Source organism: Zingiber officinale, chromosome 5B (assembly GCF_018446385.1).
Source record: "Zingiber officinale cultivar Zhangliang chromosome 5B, Zo_v1.1, whole genome shotgun sequence".
NCBI lineage: Eukaryota > Viridiplantae > Streptophyta > Magnoliopsida > Zingiberales > Zingiberaceae > Zingiber > Zingiber officinale.
In genome coordinates, this window is record NC_055995.1 from 18,420,366 (window position 1) to 18,431,802 (window position 11,437).

Genomic DNA, 11,437 nt, shown 5'->3' on the forward strand with positions numbered 1-11,437 from the left:
TAAAATAATTTTTCTGTTAAACTAATTTTTTAAAATAATTTTTGAAATAATTTTTAAGATAATTTTTAAAATAATTGTTAAAAAATTTTAAGATAATTTTAAAAATAATTTTTAAGGTAATTTTTAAAATAATTTTTAAGATAATTTTAAAGTAATTTTTTAAATATTTTTTTAACATAATTTTTAAGATAATTTTTAAAATAATTTTTTAGATAATTTTTAAAATAATTTTTAAAATAATTTTTAAAATAATTTTTAAAATAATTTTTAAAATAATTTTTAAGATAATTTTTAATATAATATTTAAAATAATTTTTAAGGTAATTTTTAAAATAATTTTTGAAATAATTTTGAAGATAATTTTTTAGATAAGTTTTAAAAGAAGTTTTAAAATAATTTTTAAGATAATTTTTAAATAATTTTAAAGATAATTTTAAAAATAATTTTTAAGATAATTTTTAAAATAATTTTGAAATAATTTTAAAGATAATTTTAAAAATAATTTTGAAAATAATTTTGAAAATAATTTTTAAGATAATTTTGAAATAATTTTTAATTTAAGTTAATTTTTGAAATTAAAATTTCAATTTAATTTTATTTGGTTTAGTTTAATTTTAATTCAATTTTAGTTAGATTTAATTTAATTTGGTTTGATTTGATTCGATTTGGTTCGATTCGATTCGATTCGAAGTCCTTAGTCATCTTACCCGATCTAGGTTTTCAATCAGGGAATACTATGAGTTAGATTCAGTTTCAAGGTTTGGCTTAACTTTGTGTTAAATTCATGTTTAACTTTAGGCTTAACAAATAGACATTCTCTGCATAAATTTCTGGGCTATGGTGAGTCACTTGGACATCATTAGAGTAACCATGCCTTCGAGGTTTTCCAAATAGTCCTATCCACTGAACTTAGTACAAAACATTGGTCTAACTAGTTAGGACTCGTAAGGGGTAGCTTCGGTTAGGACTCGCAAGAGGCCTATGCATCTCACGTCATTCTAAGTTTTTTGAATACATAATCAAGATAGACCTAGTGTGTTTGTGATATGCTTGTTACCTAGATCTATAGGATCATGCTTTCTAGGTGTTTGTCCTAGACTAAGGCTAAGATAAATTTTGAAACACTAGGGAAATGAGAATTTGAGAAAACATAAGTAATGTTTTTTTTAGAATTTGAAAGTTTGATTAAGGAGAACACACATCCTACTCTTTAATAAGATTTTCAAAAAGGAATTCTCTAGATTATCCAAATAGAATAGTCAACAAGTAACTAAATAGATATATTAAGTCAAGCAAATAAACAATATATACAAGTACACTGAAAAATAATGTCTAGTCATCATCGGCAAGTAGAGGCGGGGGTTGATCAGTCACTCGTAAGACATGAAGTATAGCCTGCATCTGTAGGTCTAGCTGGCTAAATCCAGTGATCATCTCCCCCTAAAGAGGTGAAACTCTCTGAGACTGACTGTCGAATCTATGCGAAAGACTCTTCAAGTCTAGCAAGGCAGTCCTCTACGAAAAGCAAGGTCGAGGGCTGGGTTGGGGTCGGAAGAGGTGCAAAGAGCTCCTCAATAGTAAATGCTAGCTCCTCCCCCATGGTTGCAGCCGCTTCATCAACCTCGGCCGGAATGACTGGTGGGATATCCTCCTCGGCCTCGTCTAGAACGACTGGCTGAGAACCCACTCTCCAAGCCAGTCCCCCCTGAGCCGTAACATCTATATACACTAATGCAAGTTGACGTTGACCAATCTCAACATATGTGCTAAGAGAAGTAGGTGTACCTTGGGTCATATCTACTCCTATGGTCAAAAATATAAAAGTAAAAATGTGACAGTATGACATATGAACCTATCTCCTAGTGATGAGACAGGATGCATGAATGATATTCTGAAACATATGTAATGCAATGTCAATGTCTAATCACTGGCATAGTGTATAAAGGAGGAACGAATGTGAGGGTTACATCATCGCAACATCGCGAGATGTGATCGACAAAATATAGGTGGTCAAAACTCTATATAGGACATAGCCCTGAACCTTGAGAGAGAAAGACCTGAAGCTAGTTACAGTGGGTACTTTTTCCTCCCAAAAAAAAATACAAATGGATAGTATCAAATGTAATATGGGAGTAGGATTCGTCAAATGGTAAATCCCTACTAGGATAACACAAAAACGGGCATGCTGACAGCTTAAATCCTAAACTATCATACAGTAGAGTGGGTGAGAACCTAAAGTCCTTATCACCTACTCTGGTGGAGTATGTCAAGTCATTGACCTTAACTCAGTTGTTATAAAATTGGGCACATAAATCTAAGTTTACTGAATGACTACAGTAAATTTATCAATCTATCTAATTTATAATAGCCTATAACTTCTATAATATAGGGACAATAATAGAAAAAAATGTTCTATTTAGATATCTAGATTTCAATACAACATATGTACGATCTAGGAAATCTAACCTAAGATACTCAATAGGGAATCTGACATCGACAAAAGGGATACTATTGGAACTAGATTGGGATGGAATAATGTTCCGTCACTTCCTAAAGTAGTATATGCATGTAAATATTTAAGAAAAAACACACAAACATAGAAAATAATTAGATAGATCGAGTTAGAGAGTACTTAGAAGGCATAGTTGTGGTTTCGAAGGTGAAAAGTGGAGAGAAAAGTGAAAGAAGGTGGCTAGAGGGTGCCTTCTGGAGGTATTTTTCGTGAATAGAGACCTTCTCTATTCACTGTTAAAATTTGGGTTGAAGGCGCCTTCAGGCCAATGGAAGATGTCTTCCATGCGCTATGGAGAGCGCCTTCAAACGTGTTGAAGGCAACTTTAGTTGGTTGGACAGAAATTTTGCCGCCCTTCCAAGGGCGCCTCTGATTGTATGGGAGGTGCCTTTGACACTAGTTTTTTTAATTATTTTTATTTATATTTTTAATTCTTAAGTTAAGTTTTAATTTTAAGTTTAATTTAAGTTTAAGTTTTAATTTAAAGTTTATTTTTTTATTTAAGTTTTAATTTTAAGTTTAATTTCAGTTTAAATTTTAGTTTAAGTTAAGTTTAATTTTAGGTTTTAATTTAAATTTAAGTTAAGTTTAATTTTAAACTTTAATTTTAAGTTTTAATTTAAGAAGTTAAGTTTAATTTAAGTTTTTAAATTTAAGTTTAATTTAAGTTTTAATTTAAAGTTTTATTAAGTTTTAATTTTAATTTAAGTTTTAATTTTAAGTTTAATTTAAGTTTAAGTTAAGTTTTAATTTAAGTTAAGTTTAAGTTTTTTAATTTAAGTTTAATTTTAAATTTAAGTTTAAGTTAAGTTTAATTTAATTTTAATTTAATTTAATTTAATTAAATTAATTTTAATTTAACTTTAATTTTAATTTATTTTAATTTTAATTTATTTTAATTTAAATTTATTTAAAATTTATTTTATTTTAAATTTTATTTTATTTTATTTTTATTTTATTTTAATTTAATGTTTTGGTTTTAAGTTAAATTTAAAATTTATTAACCTAATCATCTCACTCAGTCTAAGTTTTCAGACAAAGACATTCTATCATTTTATGAGATGAGTTAAGTTAGATTGTTAGGAGTTGATTTAACTTGGGTTAGATTCAAGTTTAGTTTTGCATTAATCAAGTAGGCATTCTTTGAATAAATTTCTAAGTTGTGGTGAATCACACGAAATTATTAGAGTAATCACGTGCTTCGAGATTTTTCAAATAGTCTTGCCCAAATAACTTAATATAAAATTTTGGTCTAACCAATTTAGATTGGTAAAGGATAGCTTCAGTTAGTTCCACTAAGCCAAATGCACCAGGTAGAATACATAAGAATTTTCCTAGACATATATAGATAGAGCTTCCCTAACTTACTATTATCTCAAACTTCTCTAGTACCGTTTGCCAAGTTATTAGTCCCTAATTTATCTAATCCTAATTACTCTGTCAGATAAACTATTATTATTTTAAAGGTCTCAACTAGTTTGGTGTCTCTCCCCTGAATGATTGAACTTGGGTTTATTTTAAATTTTAGGTTTATATCGATTTATTTTATAATTAAAATAAACTTGATTATAGTTTGAGTTTAAGTTGAATTTGTAATTCTTTGATTTAGTTTTTTATTTTATTTTATATTTTAGGTTTGAATTTGAATTAGTAGTTTTGATTTTTATTTTTGAGTTTGAATTATTTGGTTTATTTTGATTTAGTTTTAGGAAGTGAATTTTCTTTTTGGGTACATAATATTGGTTGAGTCCTACTTACTTGGTTAGATAAACTTTTGGAACCCAAACTTTGATTGGTTTGTTATTTTGGGTTACGAGTAATATAAATATTTTATTTAAGTTGTTTTATATCTGAGTCCGGATTTATTATAATTAAATTGATAGTGGTGCTCTTATTTTACTTTTCTTTGAATATGCAGTAATTGACGAGGGGGTATAATAGAAAATAAGATGTATTTTTTTTTTTTTGAATTCTATAACTGTAAATGATGTTTGATGCCATTGCTCATGTGAATTTAATAAGAGCTTTAGCTTTGACTAATTTTGATAAAAGTTAATTAATATTAACTTTTGCCTTCGACTGTAAAGAGTGTCTTCGGTAAAAAAAAAAATTAAAATTGAGGATTCATTAGATATTTTCTAAAAAAAAAAAAATACTGCTATTTTGACAACAATTGAAATATGGACGGCCTTTTTATTTGGATTCTATTTAAAGTATAAATAAAACATTACTATATTATTAGTAACAGGAAGACAACAATTGATTGGAGAAATATAAAAAAAAACTTCCAATAGAACAGATCTGTTATTCTTACCCTCGAGCAGCATCTAAGCATTCTAATCCAACGATCACATTAGCACTTCACTTTCAATGGGCGGTGATGATAAGAAGCGACGGGGGCAGTCAGCGTTGAACCTGCGGGATAACATTTGAGGGCCAAACCCTCGACGGAAAACCCAATCTTCGACGGCGTTAATAAAATACCCGGCTCCGGATCGATATCTTCGCCTCGTCGCTCCTGTAGACTGGATCGCTCGTAAGAAGGAGCACGGAGGAGATCGCGGAGATGGCGACCGGCGGCAAAGCGGTTCTCGAGGACGTTCCGTCGCTGGATCTGATGACGGAGCTCCTCCGCCGCATGAAATGCGCGTCGAAGCCCGACAAGCGCCTCATCCTCATAGGTGGTCTCTCCTTCGTAAACAAACGTCTTTTTGAACTTTGTTTCTTTTGGAATTAGAATCAGTGTGCTAGTCGCCTTCCACTTTTTTCGTGGGGATCCGACTTCTGAGCATGTTTTCGCTCCCCTCGTAATTGCAGCTAAAATTTCACCGTAGTATTTACCAAAAAAAATAGTCGAAAAGGTTTGCTTACCTAGTTATTTTTCTAATGCAAACTAAAGGCTGCATATTTTCTATGAGAATTGAGATGTACTTTGATAGGATCTTCCTTTAACTTTATTTTCTTTTCTAAAGATAAGTTTTAGATAAGTTAGACCTTTTCTCTTGAAAATATATTTTTATTTTATTTTTCTTTTAGACCTTTTCTTTTGAAAAGGTAGTTTAGGTGCTTATTTAAAGAGACCTATGTAATTTTGGAAAACAAGTAATTTTCTTTTTGGTTAATCAATTTCACTTGATTATTGGAGGTCGATCCCCTCGAAGTGATCACCCTATACCCCTTTTCATTTTCTTTCCTTCAATTTTTCCACGCGATAGGCCTCAGGTTCCTATCAACTTGGTATCAAAGCCAAGTTCACTTCATCATCGCCCTATAGTATCAAGCATCAACTTCTTCAACACCTCAAGCCGCATCTACCAACAAGCGCATGGTCTAAACTCGACTTCAAGAGAAGAAAATCCACTCTACATGACCACCGGAGGATCTCAAGTTGACGCCAAATGGGCTCTAGAATTTGAAGCTAAGCACGAGACAAGAATGAATAAACTCGAAAAAACTATAGCATCATTGGGCACAATAGTACAAGAATTGAAGGGTTGTTTAGAGGTGGATTCCAACTCAAGCATACTAATCAAAAGGGGAACAAATCAGTAGTCTCGATAACGACAATATGACCATAGAGCGAACTCAAATGAGGATCGAGAGCACAACCTTCTACGTATGAAGGTGGAATTTCCTCCGGAGAACAACGATTCGATTGGATAGATTTCAAGGAATTACATTAAAATTTAAGTTAAGTAACATAGACTTAGAATTAATTTTAATTTTAATTTAACTTTAAGTTTGGGTTTAATTTAAGTTTAACTTAATTTAAATTTAACTTTAATTTTAAAGTTTAATTTCAATTTTAAGTTTAAGTTTAATTTTAAGTTTAAATTTTAAGTTTAAAGTTTAATTTTTAACTTAATTTAAGTTTTAGGTTTAACATAAGTTAATTAGTTTAATTTAATTTAGTAAATTTTAAATTTAATTTAATTTAATTTTTAATTAATTTGATTTTAAATTTTAGTTTTAGTTTTTATTAAGTTAGTTTAAAATCATTTTTAAGATAGTTTTTAAATTAAACTAAAAAAAAATTTTAAAATAGATTTTTAATGTAATTTTTAAAATAAAGTTTAAAATAGATTTTTAAGTTAATTTTAAAATAATTTTTAAAAATTAGATTTTTCAATTAACTTTTAAAAGATTTTTTTTTAAAAAAAATATTTTTAAGCTATTTAAAAAAAATGTTTTTTAAGTTAATTTTAAAATAATTTTTCTGTTAAACTAATTTTTAAAAATAATTTTTAAGATAATTTTTAAAATAATTTTAAATTTAAGTTAATTTTTAAAATAATTGTTAAAAATTTTTAAGATAATTTTTAAAATAATTTTTAAGGTAATTTTTAAAATAATTTTTAAGATAATTTTAAAATAATTTTTAAAATAATTTTTTAATATAATTTTTAAGATAATTTTTATGATAATTTTGAAAATAATTTTGAAAATAATTTTGGAAATAATTTTTAAGGTAATTTTTTAAATAATTTTTGAAATAATTTTTGAAATAATTTTGAAGATAATTTTTTAGATAAGTTTTAAGAGAAGTTTTAAAATAATTTTTAAGATAATTTTTATATAATTTTTTAAAATAATTTTTGAAACAATTTTAAAGATAATTTTAAAAATAATTTTGAAAATAATTTTTAAGATAATTTTTAAAATAATTTTGAAATAATTTTTAATTTAAGTTAATTTTTGAAATTAAATTTTCAATTTAATTTGATTTGGTTTAGTTTAATTTTAATTTAATTTTAGTTAGATTTAATTTAATTTGGTTTGATTTGATTCAATTTGGTTCGATTCGAAGTCCTTAGTCATCTTACCCGATCTAGGTTTTCAATCAGGGAATACTATGAGTTAGATTCAGTTTCAAGGTTTGACTTAACTTTGTGTTAGATTCAGGTTTAACTTTAGGCTTAACAAATAGACATTCTCTGCATAAATTTCTAAGCTATGGTGAGTCACTTGGACATCATTAGAGTAACCATGCCTTCAAAGTTTTCCAAATAGTCCTATCCACTGAACTTAGTAAAAACCTTGGTCTAACTAGTTAGGACTCGTAAGGGGTAGATTTGGTTAGGACTCGCAAGAGGTCTATGCATCTCACGTCATTTTAAGTTTTTTGAATACACAATCAAGATAGACCTAGTGTGTTTGTGATATGCTTGTTACCTAGATCTATAGGATCATACTTTCTAGGTGTTTATCCTAGCCTAAGGCTAAAATAAATTTTGAAACACTAGGGAAATGAGAATTTGAGAAAACATAAGTAATGTTTTTTTAGAATTTGAAAGTTTGATTAAGGAGAACACACATCCTACTCTTTAATAAGATTTTCAAAAAGGAATTCACTAGATTATCCCAATAGAATAGTCAACAAGTAACTAAATAGATATATTAAGTCAAGCAAATAAAAACACATACAAGTAATAATCAAAAATAATGTCTAATACCACCCAAAAGTAGAGGTGGAGGTCAGATCACCACTGTAAGGCAGGCGAAGTATATAGCTCAGATCAGAGGTCTAGTCACGAACCAAAGGATCATCTCCGAGAGAGGTGAATCTCTGAGAATCGATCATTTGAATCTATGGAAGACCTTCAAGTCTAGCAAGGTACCCTCTAATAAAGCAAGGTCAAATGGTTACTTCCAAGAGGTGCAAATAGTTCTCACAATAGTAAATGCTAGCTCCTCCCCCATGGTCGCAGCTCGCTTTGATCAACCCTCGGCCGGAGAATCTGTGATATTCCCATTACCAGAATGATTGGTTGAGAACCCACTCTCCAAGCTAACTTCAGAAATGTATGATAAAGGGAGAGTATATACTCATGCATGTTTTTACGACATTTACATTTCGAGTATGCTCGATCTATGATTTTATACTTCCAGCCTTTCCTTTTAGCATATATTTACTTTTGTTCAAGATCTGTACTTTCATAGGAGTCGTATTTGGTGAAGAATCTCATCTTTTGGGCATGCATCGAGGAACAAAGGAGAAAGACCGTCAGGTGCCTCACATGCACTGGTATGGAGCTCGGGCCGTGTGGAGTTTGGCACCAACAGAAGAGGAAGATGACATGGCCGTGTGAACCTCGCACGGCCGTGTCAAGATTTGAAGCCAACCAGAGCAGAAGCCTTACATGGTCGTGTGGATCTACACGGCCGTGTGAAATTTCCAGAGATCAAGCAGGCTTCGGCCGTGTGCACCACACGACCGTGTAGCATTTCCAGAGACTAAGCAGGCTGTGGCTGTGTGCACCACACGGCCGTGTAGCATTTCCAGAGAGCAGAAGGGTTCTGGCCGTGTGGAGTCACACGGCCGTGCAGCTTTGGCAGAGAGGGAATCTCACACGGCCGTGTCACGGGGCCGTGTGGCGCCCGATTCCCTCCTCTATTTAAACCCTTCTTCATGAATTGAAAGGGGATCTCTCCCCCTTTGGGAGAAAGCAAGATTTGGTGGTTTCCTCCCATTCTTGGGAGGATTTCTGGGCGATTCTAAGGGAGATCTCGACGATTTCGACTCCGGAGCGAGGATTGGATCCGAAGACGAGGCTTCTTCGTAGATAAGTTTTCTCTTTCCCCCTCTTCTTGATTTCTTGGATTGGGGATTTAAGAAATGCTTGTATTCTCTATTTCTTCGGGTTTTCTTCCTCGATTCATGGAGTAGATCTTGTATTCTAGGATTAAGGGAGTATTTATATGATGGATTGATGTAATCTCTAATGGATTTGTCACTTTCTTGTTTCAATGACATTGACTTGCTTGTATCAATTAGATCTTGAATGATTAATGGTGATTTGTGCTTAATTCTCATTCTTGATTGATTGTTTGGATTTCTTGTGGACTTTGTAAAGATAAACTCTCACTCGATCATCCGAGGGATCCACGTGACAGGTGCAAGCCCGTGTAAGGACGTTTGAGAGATAATCTTGAAGAGGAAATGAGAATATTCAAGAGAGTATGATGGATCTTGTGATTAGTTTCTTGTATCTTGATAGATTAATAAGTTGTGGGCTTCTATGTTGATATCCGAGGAAGGCATAGTAATAGGTGCGCTTCTGTGTAAGGACAACGTAGGTTCATGTCTAATTAATCCTATTTAGATACATTTCTCAGTCCCTAGCCGGTTGTCTATTGCAAGAGAGAACCGGCAACTTTCTACATGTTTGGCAATTGAGGGATATGAATTGGTGAACCATTTACATTCAAGAAATCTTACAAAGAAACCGAAACTCCTAGAATCTCCCTTTATCATAACCCAAAACACTAGACTCTTGTTTGTTGATCTTTAAGATTAGATTTGTTTACCTTTACTTTGCTTTTGAAACGATTGGATAGTTGTTTAACTAATTCGCATTGAGACATTTCTAGTGCTTATTCCAGTCCCTGTGGATACGATAATCTTTTATATTACTTGCGACATTTCCGTACACTTGCGGAGCGTAACAAGTTTTTGGCGCCGTTGCCGGGGACTGCGCTATAACATTAGGAATTATCAATTGAGTTAGACTAAACATAACTTTTCTTTCTTTCTTTACATTTTCATAGTTGTAACTTTAGAATCCTGTTTCTATAAGCTTTTCTTTTCTTGAATAACATTCTTGACAATTCTTTTTGTTGCAATTCTAATTCTAATTCTAACTTTGCATTCTTGATTTCTAGCACTCTAATCTAACTTTTCTCTGTTTTCTCTTTTGATCTAGTTTCTTTCTTATTTTCTTTTGTAAACATATCTTGCAATTTTTAGCATATGAATTATTCTAGATATTTTCCTTTTTCCTTTTATCTTTTCTTTCTTGTTTTCATTATGCACTTTCTTTCTTGCAATTTAAATTCTGCATTTGCTTTCTTGCTTTTCATATTGCATTTTATTTCTTGTTTTTGATTCTTGATAATTTTATTTTTCTTCTTGAATATCCATGAGCACTAACATGTCAAGCAGACCCATGAGAAATTTTTCTACACCCTTTTCTGCAAGATTTTTATCTCCCATTGTGCAACCTCAAATTGAAGCAGAAAGTTTCCAACTAGACCCAGAGATAATTTTCATGATACAAGGTCACAAATTTGGAGGAGAAGTATCAGAAGTCCTTATCTGCATCTTGAAACATTTTTAGAGATTTGTGATTTGGTGAAATGCGAAGGAGTATCAGCAAATGCAGTTTGATTGATGACATTTCCTTTCAGTATCAAGGATAAAGCAAGGACTTGGCTATATTCTCTCTGTCCTCAAAGCATCACAAGTTGGGAACAATTGGAGAAGCAATTTCTGAATCATTTTTTCCCTCCAAGTAGAACGGTGTATATGAGGAATTGTATAACAAATTTTGCTCAGGCATATGGAGAATCATTATTTGAAGCATGGGATAGATTCAAGAGTCTTCAAAGACAGTGCCCTCATCATGGTTTTGAAAAATGGTTGATTTTGCACATATTCTATGGGGGAATTTCTTTCTCAGACAAGACTTTATTGGATTCATCAGCTGGAGGTTCTTTTATGGACAAAAGTGTAGATGAAGCTTATTCGTTAATTGATCAAGTGACATTGAACCTCCGTGAATGGTCGAACAAAAGTTGGATGGAATTTCCCTCAGATATTCAAGAAGTGAAAGCCATAAATGTAAGAGAGCCTGTCAAACAAAATGAAATTCAACCACCTAAAAATGTTGAAATTCACAAGTCACAGAGTGAGGAGTTCAAACATTTGGGGGCAAAGCTTGATAGTATTGTTTCAAAATGGTTTAAAGAAGATCCCCCTCCTACACAGTCAAGATCCAATGAAAAGTGTGATGATGTTGGGTTGAGAAGTGGCAAAAATCATGAAGAACTTCTGAAGAATGACATGTTTAGAATTGAGGAGAAGAATAATAGAAGATCACAAGAACTCAATTCCATTTATCTAGGAAGTTCCCAAAGGCCAGAAGT

General features: G+C 31.2%; 1 non-coding gene across 1 annotated transcript; it reads right to left on the reverse strand.

The window, feature by feature from the left end:
• Nucleotides 1–10,815: 10,815 nt before the first annotated feature.
• Nucleotides 10,816–10,921, reverse strand: LOC121988047. Its single transcript, XR_006113809.1, has one exon. It is a non-coding gene; the product is annotated as a small nucleolar RNA R71 (small nucleolar RNA).
• Between the last annotated feature and the right edge of the window lie 516 nt (nt 10,922–11,437).